Here is a 15,042-nt window from a genome sequence, read left to right on the forward strand (position 1 = left end):
AGATCTCTGTTGCTTCCCAAGCCTCACGCCCCCCGTTAACACATCCAATAATCTCTCTGCGCAGCCTCTGGCAAAGGATGGCATAACTGCACCCCAGAACATTTATGTGGAGCGAAAACAAAATGCTGGAGTAGCCGGGGTCTGCCCTGAATCAGCATTTCCACGGCAGACGGCTTAACGCCCCACCGAGCCTCGCGAGCCCCCCTCTGGCCCCTGAGGGGGCAGGGCCGTTCCTTGAAGATCCACACACAGCCATCCGCGTGTCCCAGCCCAAGACTCACAAGTTGGCAGTTTCTCAAAAACCTCAACATGGAATTGCCATACGATTCAGCAACTCCATGTCTAGGTAAACAACCAGAAGAATTAAAACCAGGGACTGAAGCATCTATAGACGTACAATGACAGCAGCACGACACATAACAGCCAAAACATGGGAGCAGCCCAGGTGTCCTTGGAGGGGTGGATGGATAAGCAAAGGGCGGTACATCCAGACGAAGGAATATTATCCAGCCTCAACAGGGAAGGAGGTTCTGACACCTGCTACCACATGGGTGAACCTCGAGGACATGATGCTGAGTGAAACAAGCCGGCCCCCAAAAGACAATCCCACTTATGTGAGACACCTAAAATTGGCAAATCCACACAGATAGGAAGTAGGATAGAGGTTAGCAGGGGCTGGGGGAGGGGAGAATGGGGAGTGAGTGTTTGATGGGGACAGGGCTTGTGCCTGCAATGATGAGGTTCTAGAGATGGACGGTGGGAACGAACGCCCAACAATGGGAATATACTTGGTGTCACTATGCTGTGCCCCTGAAGAGGGTCAAACAGTAAATTTTATGCATATTTTAGCACAAAAAAATAGGAATAACAGGGCCCTCCTCCTCCTACAAGTTCAGTTCAGTGACTGCATGATTTGGCTGAGATCCCCCCAGATGGGGAGGCCACAGGAGGCTGTTGATTTTTCTCTTAGGGATCCTTCAGCAAAGCCTCATGATTCTGGGCCAAGCACCCTTCACCTCATCAGGCATAGTCCACGTGGATGGGTGTGCGGGGGTCCCACAGGAGCCAGGGTGCCAAGAAATGGGGCCATTTTTAGTAGGAGAAATGAGCTCTCTAACAAAGATAGACAGGGTGTTTCAGATCCTCTCAGGAGGTGGGGCGAAGGGTTAACGAGGAAAAGAAAGATCAACGTTTCGCCCTGAAATTTTACAGTCACAGATTTTAATGCAAAGAATCTGTTGAGCGTGAACACTGGAAATCTTTGATGAAAACTCATACAGCAAGTCAAATGCCTTCCACATTGTCTGCGCTCCCAGGGAGCACCCCCGGCCCCCCGCAGAAGGCTTGTTCGCTGCTCGGAGAAGGACTTCACGGGCCAGGCCTGGCCCTCCCCTGGCTCCTTTATTTTAGCTAACATTTTTTTTCTTTTACTGGGGGGAAAAACCCTCTACTAAAACAAACCAAAAAAAAAAAAAACAAAAAAAAAACCTACCAAAACACCAAAGGTACCAGACCTGATGTGTTTAAACCCTGAGGCGAAACAAACCCTTCCAAGCTAAGCATGATGCTCAGAACGAAGGACATCAACCTCTTCGCACACCCCACCTTGGCTCGCAGGAGATCATTTGCAAACACAGTGTGTGTGTGCCCATGTGTTCTCCCTACAGCTTTCCGTCAGTTGGATTCTGGCTTCATTTCAAATCGCTATAAAAAGTGTTTAACGAAACTTCGGTCTTTGGCCTTCCCTTTAGGAATTGTGTCGTGTGTGTGTGTGCGCGCGCGCGTGTGTGTGTGTCCACCACTCCCCACCCCAGCGCCCCAGCCTGACTTTCACATGCAAAAATCCAAAGCTCCAAGTCTTTCTCACAGCTGGACGGAACCGGGGCTCTCTCGTTCGGTATATACTTCCGGAGGGAAACCAAGCCCCTGAGAGTTTATTAACTCGTCCAAGGTCATTTACAGAGCTCTTCTGCCTCCACATCCGGTGCCCCCGGCCCCACACACCAAGCCTTTGCTCAGAGAGTGATCTGAGCCGGGGAACGAGGCCCAGGGAGTTGCCCACAGAGCCAGACGGGCTTGTCTACAATATTACACTGTTTAAGTGAAGGCACTTGAAATAGATTGTATCCCTCAGACTGTATCTCCTAGAAGTAAGTCAGCACGTCACTATGGCATGTGTTACAAAGCAAGGGATTGTTTCTCTCAATATTCCACTCCTGATTGTTTCACGGACATCCATTAATTTTTGAATCATAATACTCCCTTCATTGTTTCTAACCAGGGTCCTGTTCGACTCTTGCACCCCCTATCCTCGTCGCATCATTTTTCTGTCATTATTTTCTTTTGAAAAAAAAAATCAATAAATCATTTGTGATTCCTGTAATTGAGACCACATGCCTATGGTGTGGAAATTCAACATTTACCTTAAACAGCAAATCTATTCTGTCAGATACGATGATGTGGGAATTGTCAGGGAAAGATAATGATCTTACTCCAGGCACAGGCGTGGGTAAACACACACACACACACACACACACACAGGGCAGAAGTTGAAGCCAAAGTTTCCGAGAGAAGATGACCAGCGTGTTGTGACTTTCGCGGGCTCCCTGTGGGACACCGTGGGCAGCTCACGCTGTTGCACTAATTGTGAGGTTGAATGCGAGTTGTCTGTAATGGAAGCCTACCTAGTGGTCATCGGTGTGGCAGGAAGGGAATTGGGTTAGGGCTCGGGGAATCCCGGTGCTAGCCCACATCTTGCAGTAACAATCATTAGGTGGCCATTTCTGCAGGCATGTCAGGTGACATTTTTACACATATATTTCCAAGAGCCCCCACAGACGCCCCCCCCCCCATTTCATAGGGCAGAATCTGAGCTCAGAGGTGGTGCCCAGGGTCACCCGGCCGGGAGGTCGCTGGCATCAGCCTGCTCTATCCCCGTGCCAGTCTCGATGTTGGTACAATTGAGAGAACTCTTTTAAAATGGGAAGGTTGGACCAAAATGATTTTAACAGTGCTTTCCAGCTCAGAACTGTCCCGTGCTGCTTTGGGTCATGGCATCACTGCCTGAAATGGCCACAGTGCAATTACTCTGCACCCCAATACATCGTTGAGAGTGGGGTCTAAGGAAGCTTGGTTCACAGGCACCCCATGGCCCATGCTGAGCAACCAAGCTGTCATCAACGTAGCACAAAAATAGACCCAACTGCTCCTCTGCCCACATCCACCGTCTGTGCACTATGACCTTGTAACACCTCCCATTTCCCACCCTTGACTCCAGGTTGGTTGAAAGGACCTTTAAGCCTTCCATGTGGCCAGCGTGGGATTTCTCTCTTGTCTTCTCCTCCCCAGAGAAGAAGGACTATGGCTTCTTGACCTCCCTCTGCCCCACCTGACGCCAGCTCCTGACTGCATGCTGGCTGTTGGGCTTTCTCCCTGAAACAAAGCCTCATTCTCGAGGCTGCCACCCAGGGGTCCCTCCTCTGGCCTCTGGGGTGGGTTAGACAATTTCCATCAGCACTCTTCCAAGGAGAAGAGCATGATCCTGGCTTCACTTTCAGCAATCTAGAGAGTTCCTAGAGAGAGCAATCTAGAGAGTTCCATGTGCAGTGTCCTCACATGGCAACCCCATCCAAGCTTCTCACTACCCTCCTGGAGGTCCAGGGACTCTTTCTTAAACAGGACACCTAAAGCTGAGGGCAACTCTCATGAGAAATCTGACTTAAGCCAGACATACAAGCCCATCACCTCCCTCATTCTAAGATTCATACTTCTGTTCATGCATCCAAAACTGCATTATCCCTCTTGACGTCCACGAAGGTACCATGGGAATTTTGTGAAGCCAATGCATCCTACACCTCCAAGATCCCCAGGAAAAATGTTTATTATACTATTTCTCCCCCTTCCTCATCTGGGAAAGTTGTCTTTTCTTCTAGGGTTAGGGTTAGGGTTAGGTCAGAAACCTACTTCTGTTCTCTTAAAGAGGAGATAGCCCCATTTTACAAAATGAGCATAAGGTTTGGAGCCACACACCCAGGCTCATGTCAAGACTCCAACCTTCATCACTGGTTGGGTGTTGGGGGGGGTGGGCAGGTACCTTCTTGTCCACACTGCGCTTCTATTTCATGATCTTGAAAGTAAGGACCGCAATGTTTCCAACAAACGCACAGAAGCATTTTTCAGAGAGGCGTGATGTTGACCCAAATGGCCCAAATCAGTGGAAATTACTATTTGTAACAGTACAAATAGTTATGAAAAAGAAAACAGTGAATCACAATGTATTTCACAGTGTCTCCAAATTCTGATGAATGGGGATCATTTAGATCCTTATCACAGCGTCCAGGAAATTCACAGTCCAGTTTCTTGTCCACCACATATTCCGTAACCCTGTCCACATTTGCAAGTGACTTATTGAAAGAACCTTTGAATCAGATAAGGAGGACGATGAAGCCGTCAGGACTCTATCGCATCTACGAACCAGCATCTGTCATGGAGAGTTTTTGGATTTTTTTTATCTCCCTAATTTTACCATCACTGTGCCCATATTTCTCCATCATGGCTGCATAATTAAAAATCAAAGTAAAATATTTAGCTCTTAAAATTCCTTAAGGCTGTCACTTTATTTTCTGCATCTATCCCTGGAGCATCCTTCGCCTTCCTACTCAGCTCCCCCACCAGCAACTTCAAACGAGTGCAATCTTTCCATCACTTCCCCCTCCCCAAATCTCAACTCGACTCCCTCTGCTTGGCCTGCCCTCTTTGTTGGAACATGTTCAATTCCTATTGTCTGGAAGATAGGGCATTTTTTAAAGTTGCTTTGTTAATAAAATGCCTCAGTTTAAAAAGTTTGCTCAGCAGTGTGTGTCTCTTAATATGTGTCAACTTCTGTTTGGATCAATTGACGTGGGATGCTATATTAATTATTCATTTTTGCAGAATGGAAATTAATTATTGTGCATGAGATTCTAAACACATATGGCAACAGTGCCGGCTGGACGGGCCCCCCTGCCAGGATTTCAGAGACTCAGATTCAGAGGTAATATGTTGTTTTGCAAAGCCAAGACCTCCTAAGGATTCCAAGATACAAGAATTGAAAAACTGACATGTTTCTGTACATGATCCAAATCCTGCCCTCCGTGGATGCACCCCTGACTTCCCTGCCATGTCTTCCAGAATCCTTGCCGATAAGGGGCCGTATGTGAGCCTTTCACTTTAGCTACAAACACCTAAAGCCTTAGCTCTTTGTCCTTACCTCCAAATTTGTGTTCCTGCAACAGGGGTGCCACCAGCCTATTTGCCCTGAATCCTTCCAGATGAGTCCTCCTGGAGGGATTGAACAGGTCTGGAGTGTTCCCTTTGCAGACCCTCCTACCTCTGTCATTTCGTTTGTCACATTGTCATGGGATTGGTCATCTGGTCAACTATCTCATCATTTGGTGAGAACTTTGCGGGTAAGAATTAAATCACATTCTGTCTTACAGCCCCTCATTGCCCACTGAAGATGAGTAGCTTGTTGGAGCATGTAAGTGGCTCAGTCAGTCAAGTGTCCAACTCTTGCTTTCAGCTCAGGTCATGATCTCACAGTTCGCGAGTTCAAGCCCACGTCAGGCTCTGCGTTGACAGCTGGAAGCCTTTTTGGGATTCTGTCTCTCTTCCTCTCTCTCTGCCCCTCCCCTCCCCTGCTCACTGCCTTTATCTCTCAATAAATAAATTTTTTTAATGTTTTTTAAAAGATGAATATCTTATTAAATTGAGTTGGACCTATTATTCACGGCAGAGGGAGTGGGGGAGCTCACAGAGATATCTATCCCCACTGAGGAAAATGAAGAAGGAAGTCAATCGCTGGTAGAATAGAGGGCAGGGTACACATCTCACTACAGAGAGAAGTTTCTGGAAGCTCTGGATATATAAAGAGCATGGGCAGCTCTGGAGTCAGCAGTGGATAAGCACCTTGCTCAAGGCCATGCCATGAATCAATGGTGGGAAAAGGTGTCAGTCTGCTCAGTGTTCAGGGCTCCTCCCTCCCAACCAGAGGCCCTAAGTCTCCTCACACATCCCTCATCTTGGTGCCTGCACTCACCCTCTGGAGTCCCCATGGAGGTGGCCTGGCCTCCTGCCCTTCGAGTCCTTCCAGGACACCCTTGACCTCAGCACAGAAAGCCACCTCTCCATTCTTCTGAAGGCCCCTTCCCACTTCTTTATTTTCTTGGAAGTCCCACAGTGGGTGGAGTAAAGCAACACCCTTCCATCCAGGGAGAGCGCTGTTCTCCAGGAGGCTCTCTGATGTGTTGCCCTGAGTTCAAATTCTAGGCAGGCCACTCTCTGGCTTTTTAACCTGAAACGAATCACATCCTCTTTCAGACCCTCAGTTCTCTCCTTCTATAAAACAAGGACAATAAAACATAAAACACACTCATCTGGAAGTGAAGGCGAAGGGATATTTTCAACGCGTACTCACTGCTTCACAAATGCTAGCTGAGGGCCTGATTTCCTTTCTTCCCCAAAGCTGGAAATAAGCAGACGCACACTTTGAACACTTTGTCTCTCCAGGGGAACTGGAGAGTTCTTAGGTGTGGGAGGGAGAGAGAGGCTACAGACAGCTACCCTGAGTGTGGGTTTACACCCACCACGGATACAGAAGTGAGACACAATGGAAAAAAAAATGGACTAAAATGCTTTAAAAAGTAACCTCTAGACTTTACCCAGTCACCTCCTGAGTGTTCATTCTCGGCCTCAGTTTTCCTATCTATGGAAGAGAAATGTTGGTCTGTCTCAGATCCCTTCTAGGTATGAGATGCTGAGTTTCAGTGTCAGCTGGAGAAACTCTCACCATAATTCACTGGGTTACGGCTGGTAGGTAGGTACCATGTACTGAGACCTTATTGTGTTCCAGATGTGGTGCCCTTGCTGGACATTGCTGATGACTGGTATGGGCCAAGCGCCATTCACACATGTCACGTGGGCTCTCTCGTTTGATCCTCCACAATCCTACCAAAGAGGAGACCATCCTTCTTGCACGTGTCAGAAAGATGAAGCACAAACTGGCTGAGAGATCCACCCAAGATGGCTCATCTCCTGGTTGACTTGGGCTTTGGCCCCTTGGTCTGTAAGCTCATGCTCTTGACTTCCTCCTGTGTGGTCCCTCCCAGGGGCACCTCAGGAAACCTCCCCATCCCCTACATCAGTGAGCACTAGGAAGGTCTCAGGGAAGGCATCTCAGACGATGTTAATGGTTGAGAAGGAGTTGTCCAGGCAGAGAGTGACCCAAGGAAATGCCATGAAGAGGTCGTACAGCTCGGAGTGTGGTTCTAGAGCCTATCCCTGAGCCTGAGCCCTCATGATGCCACTTGCCAACTGTGTGATCTTACCCTCCCCATGCCAGTTTCCTTGTCCGTATAACAGAGACAACAATACTTCTTACTTTTGTGGGGTTGCTATAAAAGTGAAATGACCAAGCACTCAAGAAGCACTTAGAATAAGATGTGGCACACAGGAGTGAATAGACGTTTCCTGTCACTGCTGTAGTTCTGGGTTAGCAGGAAAGGAATGAGCATGAGGAGGCAGAGCTGCATGTGGGTCCTGAGAAGCAGCAGATATTTGGTTTTAGTGAGGGGTGATGCTGGGGACAGGAGTTGACAAGAGGCGGAGCTGAGAAGAAGACCTGAGGCAGACATCAGAGGGTCCCAGGTTCCAAGGCCAAGAGTACGAGCCAAGGGAGGTTCTCAGCAAGTGTTCGGCAAGCAGAGGTAGGATATGCTTTAACCCACAGTCTTACATCTCATAGACACACACCTTTAGTTCTTACTTCTCCATAATTTTCACACTCCAGTTTTGACCTTGACCTCAGTGGATGCACAGACAGAACCTAATCTTATTTAATAACCAGGACATCTTTGTCATGAGATAATGCCATGCCTTCCCCCAGAGGCTGTTCATCTCTGAGACAACCCCGGTATTGCCCTCGTTCTCATAAACATGGTGTCAAGGCTCCTCTCTGCCCGTGCCCCCCTCTCTCCCTCCCCACCACTCCCTCCCTCTCTCTCTCTCTCTCTCTGCCCTCACCACCACCCACCACCAATGAAGCACCAATTTCCCTCCACCTCTCTTAGGATATGAACATGGGGAAAAAAGAAGAGTGGTTCTAAACAAAGGTTATCTCTATCATGAGAAAATATATGACAGTTATTTTTAAATCAGATGCATAGAGAGGGGAACAGGGTGATCATGAGAGCTCACCTGGTTGATTCAGTATCAAAGTTGGACTAGAGTTTCCTGATGGCCATGACAAAAGGAAAAATACAATAATTAACACTTCATATTATTAGACTCAATATGTATATGCAGGAAGCTGTGGGGAGGTGGGGGACCAAGATACTCCAAGATACTCCAGATGCTAAATCATGGAAGATACTGCCCACGCAGAGGCATGGGGTAATGAGTTAAACAATGTGCCTTCGGCAGATTTTTTTATGAGCTCTTTTATTTTGGAGTAATCTTAGATTTATAGGAAGTTTGCAAAGATAGGGTAGAGAACCCCTACATACTCTCACCCAGTACCCCCTATTGTTAATATCTCACATTACCCTGGTGTATTTGCCAAAACTAAGAACGAACTGACATCAATACATTAATATTTGGTAAGCTTCACACTTTACCTGGATTTCATCAGTTTTCCCATTAATGTCCTCTTACTGATTCAGGGCACTGCACTATGTGTGGTTGTCACATCTCTCCAGGCTTTTCCAGTCTGTCAAGTTTCTCAGCATTTCTTTGTTTTTGATGACCTTGACATTCTTGAAGAGTACAGACCAGGAACCTTGTAGAACATCCCCCAGTAAGGTTTGTCTGATGCTCTTCTCATGATTGGGCTGGGATATTGGCATTTGGGAAATAATGCCACAACAATTAAGCACCTTGTCAGGTCAATTAAGCATCATGGTCAGGAGGTTCATGATATCCACATAACTTTATTACAAAAGCAGAAAAGCATTCAATTCATCCTTTTATTTATTTTTTTTAAGATTTTGTTTTGTTTTTAAGTAATCCCTGCACCAATGTGGGCCTCTACACTTACAACCCCAAGATCAAGAGTCTCATGTTCCACCAACTGAGCCAGTGGGGGAGGCCTCTGTTTATTTTTTAAATGGATGGCCAATGGTCCATGGAAGATGATTTGTGTTTGTTAAATCAGAAAACATGGTTTCAAGGGTCAATGCCTAAGAGCTTTCCAGAGTTCTATTGTTAACAGTACTGATAAAGTCTTTTTATCAAAGTTTGAGAACAATGTTCCTCCAGAAGATTAAACTTTTCATTGTAGGTAATTCAGAGTCTGCTGAGTAGGAAGGTATGGGAAGGCTGCTTATACTCGTTGACGATAAGACTGGGCACAAGAGCAGAAGTCCACTGCAGTGCCTAACCACATCACCCAGTAACAGGGTTGAAGGCAGAATTCCTGAATATATGGTACACTCTCCTATTAATGTAGAAGGTGCAAGCTGAGTCCCAAAAGTCATTGATTGCATTGTGATTAAAGCATTGACATACTTTAGGCCAAGGGAAGTTTAGTATCTCTGAAAGCATTGATGATCTTAGTTTTAGAATTCCATGTGTTTCCTGAACACTGAGGAGCATGTTTTTGTCTGTAAAAGTCAAAGTCTTGCGAAGTTCATTAGTAAGAGTCCCCGGGAAATGTGTGCCTGTCCTGTCAATGGAAAAATGAATTCAATTTTCCCATACCAGAAACAAATCAAACAAATTTTTCACTACCAATCAGAGTCTTCCAGCTGCAAAAAAAAAAAAAAAAAAAAAAAAAAAAGCCTCACAGTATCCTGAGAATAAGCAAACAGTGACCAAAAGATACTTAATGCCCAATTGTCACAGTGAAGAGGTTTGGGGATATTCAAAGGAGCTTCAAGGCTTTGATTCCTGCCCACATCCCATCTTTACAGTCTTGCCAGGATTATGTTGTTGGCAAGTAAGATACACGCTGGAAACATCCTTGGCATTACTCTTAAAATTACCCAGCCAATGACGATTCAACATCATGGCCAATTTAAGTATATTATTATGGACAGAATAATAAAGCATTTTTCCAACTCCAAAAGATTTTGTAAGACCGGACCACAGTTTTGTAAGCACCACAATTATCTTCAGTCAGTAGCCATTCTGACCTCTCCATTGTTTTGTTTTGTTTTTTTCTCTAAATCAGAGGCTTATCTTTGACAATTAATGCTGGCCTCTTTGAGTTGTTTCAAGGTTTTTCTTCTTTGAATGGTATGGGAAACAGGTTATGTTTTTGTTAGATGCAAATTTCTCTTAAAACAACAAAAATTCACTTTTTATTGTATTTCTGTTTTATCAGAAGTGTCTGGGTATTGAATCTGATCAATCTTTAACAGTCAATACTCTGTGTTACAAACCCTCATCCCATCTTTCTGTTTATGGGTTGTTGTTTTTTTTCTGTCTTTGTTTTGGTCTTTTGTTCTGTTTGCTTTTAATAATACAAAAATGTATCTTTCCCCTGTTTAGTTAATGTTTGCCTTGTTGGGTCCACTAGGATGCTCTAGTCTGTCTACATCTTCCTGGATTCTTTCAGCCAGTACTTTTCCTTTCTCCCAACCCTGGTTTTCTTCCCAAATTCCTCCCTGTGCTTGTTCACACAGGTGATCAAATTATTGAAGAGCACCATGCTGAGGACCGAGTCCCAGGCTCTAAGAAAGATCTAGAACTTTGAACTTTGTTTTGGACCCACTGATGGCCAAAGGATATGGTAGGAAGAGAATATCTCTTCCATATCACACCCTTTGCTTTGCTTGAGTTTGTTTCCCTTGACTGCCCAGAATGGTGCAATCCAGCACCAAACATCAGTAACAATGGCTACAGACAGAAGTGCATAACTATCAACACAGACCTGAAATCATTTTTCTTAGCCTTAGTGTTATGAATGAATTTGTACCTGAGTTTTTGGTTTTGAAGAATTCCATTCCTCCTACAAACATTTATTGAATAACTGCTTTGGGTCAAAATTGTCTTCTTTTTCTTTAATTAATTTACAACTTACAATCAGAAACATCTTCAGTGGGGAAAGTGGGAGGGAACCTTCAGCCTCAAGCGTTTGAGTAAAGATGGGCCTTGGAGTGAGGGATCTGTGTGTAGCTTCAATGCTATCCTCTGCTCTCTGGGAATAATCTGGAAACTCTTGTCCACTCACTTGGGAAGGGCACGACCAGATGGTATCTAAAGTATTTTTTAGTTCTGGCAGTCTAAGTGGGGAGGACTTGGGGAAAGAGATGAAGACAGAGGGAGAGAGAGAGAGAGAGAGTGAGAGCGCAGTCTTTTTTTTTTTTAATTTTTTTTTAAGTTTATTTATTTTTGGGACAGAGAGAGACAGAGCATGAATGGGGGAGGGGCAGAGAGAGGAGACACACAGAATCCGAAACAGGCTCCAGGCTCCGAGCTGTCAGCACAGAGCCTGACGCGGGGCTTGAACTCACGGACCGTGAGATCGTGACCTGAGCTGAAGTCGGACGCTTAACCGAGCGAGCCACCCAGGGGCCCCAAGAGAGAGAGCAGTCTTAACAGTAGGCTAGGACCTTTGTTTGTTACCTAATCTTGTTCTCCAAATTGCTGAATTGCCATCCACATTTCACAGGAAAGGGGACTGGGGTCGTGAAGTATGCTGTGACAGTTTCATAGTTAGAACAGGACAGGGTTTATCCATGTTCAGGAAACTCCTTCCATTGCAAAATATTTTTTTCCTTGCTCATTTTAATGCTATTTCTCTTATTCCATTTAGTGAAAAATGTACTCAGGTGTCAGAGAGATGAAAGCCTTTCTGAAAGCAGCTTCCATTATGAAATTACTGAAAAAGACGTCATATCTACTCTTCTGCAAATCCAACTGCCCCTGTAGCACTTACATCCTTAATGGGAAAATGTAAAGGTCCTGAAAACAGGTGTGCCTTGGCAGGTCCAGATCCGTGGGTTTACAGGTTCAAAGGCTGGGGCCAAAGGCATTCATCGGTTGACCTGGCTCACAGGTGTTCCCTGGGGGGCAGTGGAGTTAGAGATTTGACAGAAAAAAAAAAACAGTGATATGATAGTCTAGTTATTAAATATGACATATAGGAAAAAGCCTGACATTGATCTGAATGCTGAATAATTTCTCAGGCATGGTCCCTAAACTTGATGGGTTTACATGTGGAAAGACTGGGGAAGAGAAAAACCATGGAAGGAAACACAGAAGATGTTGATATCACCTGGATGATTCATCCCCTGCTCATGCTCTGTCTCTCTGTCTCTCAATAATAAATAAACATTAAAAAATTTTTTTAAAAAATTGCATTTGGATGCTAAATGCATGATTTGGCCACTGGTCATCGTGAGTGTTGTGTTGCCCAAGTGGTATGAAAAACAATGTTCCAGTTCATAGAGGGCATGGGCACACACACACACACACACACACACACACATGCACACATACACTGTAAACTTCCAAGATATTTACCATTAAAAATGTAAGAAGTCCTTCAAAATTACTTCCTAAACATAAGAGTAGGAGTTTACCACCAACATACCGCAGAAATGTATCGACGATGTACTCAATGAATTGAGAAGAGAAAGTGTGCACCAGTGAGGTCTGAAGTACAAGACCAGAAAGAGAACAGCAAGTTCACTCAAGCTCCCGTTTCATTCAACAATAGCAAGGCTAATGTACATAACTAAAGTCATAGAACTAAATTTCAGGAAAACAGGAGAATACATATAGGAGCCCCTCCCCACCTGGGGCTGTTACCTCTCTGAATACCTTCTTGGTATGAAGACTGGAAGTTAAGAGGCTCAAGAGTTTCTGGGGAAACAAAAGAACACTCAAAAGTCAGCCCTGAGTTGAGGCACCTGGGCGGCTCAGTCGGTTAAGCATCCGACTTCGGCTCAGGTCATGATCTCGCAGTTCGTGAGTTCGAGCCCCGCGTCCGGCTCTGTGCTGACAGCTCAGAGCCTGGAGCCTGCTTCGGATTCTGTGTCTCCCTCTCTCTCTGCCCCTTCCCCACTCGTTCTCCCTCAAAAATAAATAAGCATTAAAAAAATATTAGTCATGAGCTGCAGGAAACCTTTGTACGTATTTTTGTGTTTCCTGAAATAAATGCATTCTACAGATGAGCACAATACATCCAATACAGAAAACAGCAACACGGTTTTCATTACTGAAAGCAGTCACAACTGATACTTTATAAGGAATTTTCATGCAGTGCAAGCCCCGTGAAGGCAGCAAGGACTTGGTCTTGTTCATGCCTGTGTCCCAGCTCCTAGCAGGGACTTAGCAAAGTGGGTGCTAGAGAGATACTTGTGGATTAATATATGTAGAATACGTATCAGCTTTGAACTTTCCTAAGGAGGCACATGCATCTCCTAGGGTGTTCTGGGCAGAAGCTCACTCTGGTCCAATGTGTTGGCACTTCCTTTGACTCACTAACTCAAATAAAGTGGTGTTTCCTTTTAAACTGATTCATCTGGCAAGAAAAACCATTCAGGTGCCAAGGAAGGAGCTGAGTCACAGAGCCCTTCCACTGAAAAGGAGAAGAACATGCTTGTGTTTTCTGTCCAACAGATATTGAAGACCTGTCAATATTTCTTCTCCTTTCTCCTGCTTTTTCTATGTCTCCTTTCTCCTGCTTTTTTCTATGATACCTCTTGGCCTCCCGGCGATCAGAACGGTGCCCATGTGCACAAGAGAAAGGCCTGGGGGCCAGCCCGTCTGACACTTGAGTATGTGAATCTGTAGAAACATGCTCCCTGTTGCTTCCCCCACATGGTCCTTCTGCCCAAGATGTTGAGCACCGTCAACAAGGCTGGCCAGGGATGGCTTCGTGGGCGTGCATGTGGCACATGGAGGTAGGTCCCTGTGCTTAGAAGGGCCCCGCACTGGGTTTAGTGTTCTCCATTTTTGCACAAGCGCCCCCACCTTTTCACCTGTCACCGGACTCAGCAAATTATGTAGCAGGTCCTGTGCCTGTCACCGTTCTTGGCCCAAAGACGGATTGAGCCCGGTGGCTTCTCTCAAAGACCCCACAGTGTAGTCTGGGCCTCAGACATATGAACTCAGACTACAGATACTGCACTAAAACCCTCCCCTCCTTCTTTATTCTCCTCACTTGGTCCTGCAGATGCTATTTCTTTGATGTCCCCACCCACCCCCTCCTTATGGCCACTGACTCAGGTCACATGTCCTCAGGTCACAGCAGGCAGGCCTTACCCGGCTCTCTAAGCTGGTCATCTCATTTCCAGGCCCACCTGCTTACCGTTACCCCAAGCAAGCGTGGGCTCTTGACTTTCCTGGCCTCACACATGCAGTTCCCGCTGCTTGGATTAACCCCTCCAACCCCAAAGTCACACCCCTCCCCCTTTGGGACCTTCAGGTGTCATCTCAGTGACCCGTTTTCTCTAGGACGCCACCCCTGACCCCCCACTGTCTGTTGGAATTGCCCCTTTGTGTTCTCCCACCGTGCCTTCTGCTTTCCCGGCTTCACGGTACTACCGTTTCCCGTACGGGGGGGCGGGGGGGAGGGGGGCTCGGTGCCTGTGTCGGTCCTCCCCTCCAGACCCTGAACTTCTGCGTATGGGGACTTGTTGTGTGAAGGCGCCTGGCCAGGGGGAGTGGCGGGGAGGTGACTTATGGGAGGGCTTCAGTCATCCTGCAGCAAAGGGGTGAGCAGGGCTCTTTGGCAGGGCCCCGGTGCACATGCCGTAACAAGAGAGAGAACCACATGGGAACCTCACGGGGATGCGCTTTGCTTTGGGCTCTGGTCATTAGCTGACCCTTATTTACCCCAGAGGGAAGCCATCTTTGTAGACCTTCCTGTATCTCTCAGCATCGCGATTTCCCCACCTGTGCCCCATCACGGAGCCCGATTTTTCTCCACACCCTTCCCGCTGCTGCGTGTGAGCCCGGACCCCTCACTCCCGTCTTGGCCACACGCAGGCTCTTTGGCCTTGTTTTTCCCCAAGGGAAGGCTGGCTTCTGAAGCAAGGACCTCCTCTGTCTTCTGTA

Source organism: Panthera onca, chromosome B3, assembly GCF_046562875.1.
Source record: "Panthera onca isolate mPanOnc1 chromosome B3, mPanOnc1 haplotype 2, whole genome shotgun sequence".
Lineage (NCBI taxonomy): Eukaryota > Metazoa > Chordata > Mammalia > Carnivora > Felidae > Panthera > Panthera onca.